This window comes from Sprattus sprattus, assembly GCF_963457725.1.
Source record: "Sprattus sprattus genome assembly, chromosome: 11".
Taxonomy (NCBI): Eukaryota; Metazoa; Chordata; class Actinopteri; order Clupeiformes; family Clupeidae; genus Sprattus; species Sprattus sprattus.
The window spans coordinates 24,757,915-24,764,119 of NC_137909.1; the positions used below are offsets into that span (position 1 = coordinate 24,757,915).

The 6,205-nt window shown below is 45.6% G+C and overlaps 1 protein-coding gene across 1 annotated transcript in view; it reads right to left on the minus strand.

Annotated features, from left to right (window-relative positions):
- The window catches only part of egfl7 (EGF-like-domain, multiple 7), a 17,177-nt gene extending 11,886 nt beyond the window's left edge, over positions 1-5,291 (minus strand). Inside the window, exons 1-2 of the mRNA XM_080847007.1 lie at positions 5,123-5,291; positions 3,618-3,690 (exon numbers count right to left, since the gene is read on the minus strand). The gene's annotated coding sequence lies outside the window, so the exon portion shown is untranslated. The remainder of the gene's footprint in view (positions 1-3,617; positions 3,691-5,122) is intronic.
- Positions 5,292-6,205: the final 914 nt, after the last annotated feature.

Below are 6,205 nucleotides of genomic sequence, written 5' to 3' on the forward strand. Positions count from 1 at the left end.
TCCCTGATCTCCTACTGGCCATGGGCCCAGAGAGAAAGGCAGAAAGAGAGATGGAGGGAGGGAGAGAGAGAGAGAGAAGGTAAAAAGAGAGAAAGACGATAGAGGAGACTTTTTAGCAACAAAAGCATGGTCGCATTATAAAGCTTAAAAGAGTTAAGAGGGTCGGGATGAGATTTGGGAATTTGGTTTGGACTCCACGGTTCACGGCTGATTCATTTGGCTTCATGGCCTCATGAGGCAGAGTTTAAGGTGAGTTTCTTAGAAGAAAAGGGGGGAAAAAGGTGACGGTTTGGGTTAAGTGTTTAAATCTTGAGGATTATGAGTTTCTCGGTTTTGAGTTTCCGATCTTTAGTTAACACCACACCAGAGCTTTAGTGAGCGGGCCAGAGCGAATCCCTGAGCAGCAGTCCATCACTGGAAGCGAGGTGAGACACCAGACCCTACTCTCATCCTACCGTGCCTCTTCCTCTCTTTCCGTGCCAAACGAAACAGCCCCCACAGATAGGCTCGATGAGAGGACATCTCCGCCCAGTTACATACATCTGTGTCGAGGAAGGAGCCTTGGGATGTGGGTCGAGAGCCAGCTGGCCAGTCAAAAAGCACCTCACGGTTTTAAACAGAGGGTGACAGACCAGCGGGAAGAATGGCGATGGACTGAATACTGACATTTGTGACACTGCTGGATGCAACATGGCTGCCAAATGCTGAGTCACCCTGCCCACAGGGCATCCAGAGAGGCGTCTGTAAACAGCGCACAGTGAAACATGCCAAACCCTATGATGCATGCTAGGCCCAGTATGCTCCTCTTACTGACAAAAAATGTCATCTGCTTCAAGAAAATGTCCAACACTACTAGTCTCAAAGCTACTGGGGTGCATCAGGGGTCTATTGAAGGCACTTTGTATTTTTTTTCTTCAGTTTGTCACTTTGTTTTGACACTTCTTAAGTAAACTACTTTCAGAGCACACCCTCCACAGTGGCAATATCGCTTGTGTGACCTCAAGATTGCCTCACATTTCTAAGAAGATGAACCTCTGGGTGGTACAGTGGCGTATTATGTTCTGCACAATCATGTCATGACCACCAGAGAAATCTTCCTGTCCACTGCGAAGAGTGGTTGTATAAGAATTTCCCTGGGTTGAAAGCAGAATAGAGCTATATTCTTATACACATGCCCCTACTTCCCATGGGCATACTCTCAACATCAGACAAGAGGGTTTGGCGCATTGGACAGAAATCAGAAGTGAAAAGCCTGGGAGTCCAGTTTGACTCGGATCCAAAACTTCTAAGCTTGCATACATCGAAGAACAATAGGGGCCTTATAGTCTGTGGTAATATACATACTTATTTACCCACCAGGCATTATTGCTAACTCAGCAGGCTGTGGGAAATTGTATACAAATGTGATTACACTCCTATCCGCAGTGGTGTGGGAATAACACTGAGGATGATTTAGGGCTGCGACTGAAGTGCAGTACAGTTGCACAGGTAATGTACAGTTTGTTCAAGGTGTCTGTGGTTTGGGGTCTTTTTGTCCTTAACGAGTTAACAAGACTGCCGGTTTTTAGGATGTGGGATTTCTCATTAGTGTCAAGTAGTGTGTGTTGGGCTCAGAGAGGGCAGTGTTAAGCGGTGTGTGTGTGTGTGTTAGATTGTTGAGGTGGGCTTTGTTTCTCTAGAGTACACATTAGCAGGAGATCCTTGACCACACAAAGATAGACAAATAAATACAATAGAACGATAAAATTCCACAACTGGTCCACAAGAGAATTGTCAGGCCAAGACTAAAACCCTAATCTTTCCTCAGCAACAAACACCCACACACACACACACACACACACACACACACACACACACACACACACACACACACACACACACACACACACACACACACACACACACACACACACACACACACCAAGACATCCCCACCCCCTGACCTGCAACATAGTGCCCCTGTCTGATAGCTGATTAGATGGAGTATATTATGAAAGTCTGGCTTTGAGCATGTGTGTGTGTGTGTGTGTGTGTGTGTGTGTGTGTGTGTGTGTGTGTGTGTGTGTGTGTGTGTGTCTGTCTGTCTGTCTGTCTGTGTGCGTGTGTGTGTGTGTGTGTGTGTGTGTGTGTGTGTGTGTGTGTGTGTGTGTGTGATATCCTTGTAATGACAAGTGACAGTGGGATCAGATTACTTTAGTGGGGGGATGCCTGTGTGTGTGTGTGTGTGTGTGTGTGTGTGTGTGTGTGTGTGTGTGTGTGTGTGTGTGTGTGTGTGTGTGTGTGAGTGTGAGTGAGTGAGTGAGTGAGTGAGCGTGTGTGTGTGTGTGTGTGTGTGTGTGTGTGTGTGTGTGTGTGTGTGTGTGTGTGTGTGTGTTTTTTTTTTTGTTCATCCACAGAGGTCAGACAGAGAGTCAGTGAAGTTTTGATAGGGACAGGGTCATTTGCCATGTTTTCAACAAGGATCAGAGAGACACTGAGAGAGCACGAGCGAGAAGGAAAGGGAAAAAGAGAGAGAGAGAGAGAGAAAGAGGAGAATGGGGGAAGGATACAACTAGAAATAATTAGCTGCATGAAAAAAAGTGTGTGCACGGCACACTGATAAAGTGGTACACATCTCTATGAAGATGATGTCATACCCCTACAGACGATGACACCTAATCACACATGACTTTCAATTACAGTATATCCATTACTGCTTGTTACAGATTTCATCTGGGATCAGTTAAGTAATGACGCATCCAATAGACAATCTACTCATGAACGACTGGAACCTCTGCACCTGGATCAGTCATTAAGGTGATTATCTAAATCCCACAAAACCGCAGCAGCCTGAACAAATCGATCAGTCAGAGGCTAAACCTCAAATATTTCTTCTTCATACAAACATACGTACAATCAAGAGCCTACTGTGGCTGACATTTACAGATCATGAGAAGCTGCAGACACTTTATCAGTCACGGGCCAAGATACTCAACAAGACGGGAAAACAAATCTGAAGTATCAACAAACAACCATTCGTCTGAAAGACAGAGTGTGCCCAAGGACAAAGAACTGGTACACGGGCCGGTGGCCAAAGCGTGAATTGAGCCTTCACACACACCGGCAAACTGCCATCAATCAGAAATGTGTAACTCAGTTATAACCCATTTAGTTTAGACTAGTACGCTACCCCCCGCCAAAAAAAAATTCTCCTCACCCAAGAACTCAATGAAGTACCTGAGAGGTTGTCCCTGAGGATTACGGAGTGGCCAAAAGGTGGCGCTCTTTTATAATCCAAAATAATGACCGGTTCTCCTAATTTACAACTGTTTAATAGATGGCACAGGCATACAGTGAGAGAGAGAAAGAGACAGAGATAGAGAGAGAGAGAGAGAGAGAGAGAGAGGCAGAGAGGGGAGTGAATTAATCAAGTCCATCCAGCACAGTAAGTGATCAAGCCAAGCACCACAAACCCATGATCAAATCCTCGAAAAACTTCAACTAAGCACTTCTGAAGAAGCCACCCCGCTCCGTACGTCACTCCGTCACGTTAACGAGAGCTACGCAGAGAGCGGCTGTGACGCTAGATCAGTGCGATGCTGCGGTAAACTGTTAAACAAAAACAAAGCGCCACTTACCGGAGCGTGTGAGCCGTATGTCCAAGCCGTTGTCGGATGAGAGCGGGATAGCGTCTGGTCTCACGCCTGTCCCCTGTGTAACGGAGAAAAGGAGAGTCCCACGGTAAGTCCCAAAAATACGGAGTTTCCAACAGAGACACAATCGTTTTATAAACCAGCCTCTCACACAGTCAAGAGCGTCTCCGGGATGGGCACAACTGCGACCTCTTACATTCCAGAAATGCAAGGCGCGCGTATCCCCGGTGGGATTCTAAGTTCTGTAGCCTATTTTTCCTCTTTTAGCTACGGGCAAAGCGCATGCAGTTCACGCCGTGGCTTTACTCGGCGAACTGTCAAAGCTTCCAGTGGGGTAACCTCATCCCTCTCTCCTCTCCTCCCCCTCCCCCTCCTACTACGCGGGGGCTCCACGGCTCGTCCCGTGAGGCGGATGGAGAGAAGTTAGGAGGGAAACACCTCATATGACGACATAGTGCTTAGGTCTCACCTGTGTGAGTGTGTATATGGTTACTTCGTGTGCGTGAGAGATGTTGTGGACCTGCGCATCGCAGCTGTGCGGCAGGAGAGCATCAGACAACAGGAATGTTTATCGCGTGAAAAGAAAAGAAGAAATAAAAAAAAAAATACGTACTACATTACTGTTGACAATAACACTAAAATACTGATTTTTTTTTTACTGATTTTTAAATATTCCCTGCAGCGTTTTGGTTGCGTTTTGCATTAAAGTTGAGTTTAAGCTGACAACACCTTCAATTTAACGTATAGTGGAGCAGATTAGACCTCGTGGACTGCACAATTATGTCTCTTTACGTTTTATAAAATGTATCCCACATACGCCTATACTAGATTATATCAAATGTATCCCACATACGCCTTTACTAGATTATATCAAATGTATCCCACACACGCCTGCGGTTTAAAAACAAACAAAAAAAATGTATCCCACACACGCCTACGTTTTATCAAATGTATCCCACACACTCCTATACTTCTCCCCTCTGTATCTGCGTGCGAGGCTCGCAAACAGGACATGACCCAAAACCGGAGGGATCCAGAGAACCCCCTGTTTATAGCTAAGATTCTCAGGTAGACTTAAAAATGGAAGAAGAAAAAAACGCTAAAACAGGAACGTGGTATGACCATCAACACTTATTTTAAGTAGGCCTAGTTCACACAAATATTCTTCCCCAGTTTTTTGCCGAATGCTTTCTAGAGGATCTTGCATCGAAAACTGTTCGAGAAAAGATTCTGCTTCGGCCAAACATTGATTGTCATAGTCTTGGTAAAGACAGACATACAAAGGCTACTCTGATGAGCTTCATCTACCCAAAGAAACATCATATGCGCACCGAGACCTGATATACTTTAGTTAACCGTTACAACTCAAATCAGAATGGCAGACAAATAAACACTGAAATATACAGCAGGAAATACGGAATATAAGAAGAAGAATGCATTGAATAGATGAATGTATAAATGAATGCATCTTCCATGCTTTATTTACTCACCACATTAGCATAAAATCAGGTACCGCTCATTTCATCTTGCGCGCAACGGCGGCCATGATCTACTTGCGCCTGCCGCTGTTTGCCGAAGTTTGCCATGGTCACTTTGTGAGAAAGACACGTACTATTTTATTTTGGTTTAAAAGACTAATGCAGAGTTGCGTTGACATGGGCCTCATTGGGCCCGGGAGAAGTGAACTGCCTCTGGGCGCTTTGAGGTCGGTTTTATGCGGCGCTTCCTCTGGAACGCGGAGAACGGACGGACAATCCCTAACCGGAAATCCTGTGAGTGTTGCGCGCTGATAAAACCCTTTCGCTGCACAAACACGCTCCATCCTGCCTGAGTGCGGCCTGAGAATCAGCGCTGTGAGCGGCATATCCTAAATGGGTGGTTGATGTGGGAGTTTAGAGGGTGGGTTGGCCGTGTGTAACAGGCCTTGTGGGTGACATGATGTGTGGTCAGGTCTGGCTTCATGTCTCCCCGGATCACTGGAGCCCCATCAGCGGGTTAATTACTGAGAACAGTCAGATCAGAGGGCTTGGCCTACTGCAGCCTTGGGCATGACCCTGCTTACAAACACACAAACTCTTTCTCTGGCATACACTAAGGTAACCCCCCCCCCATACACACACAACTCACATACACACACACACACACACACACAAACATACAAACAGGGTTGGGAAGGTTACCTCTGAAATGTGATAGGTTACTTATTACTGGTTACCCTGTTTGAATGTAGTACGTTATAGAACTATTCAAATTACTTCATCAAAGTAATGCAACTTATTGCAATGTATTAGTTTGGTTACTTATGATAACCAGTGGTGTAGAGGTCCCTGGAGAAGTGGGTATACTCTTAATTTGAACAGCCCATAGAGCATAAATGCCCTGTTTTGAGAAGTGGGTATACCCAATGCTGACGGAAAAATAAGTGTGTATATACTCCGTATACCTGCGTATGCCCTGGACTAAACCACTGATGAGAACTCTGATGAAAGGAGATTGAAGGTTCTCGAAGCACCTCTGTTGAGGAACCAAAACAGTTAAGGCCTTGTTCATCCTCATGTGGCTCTACTTACAGC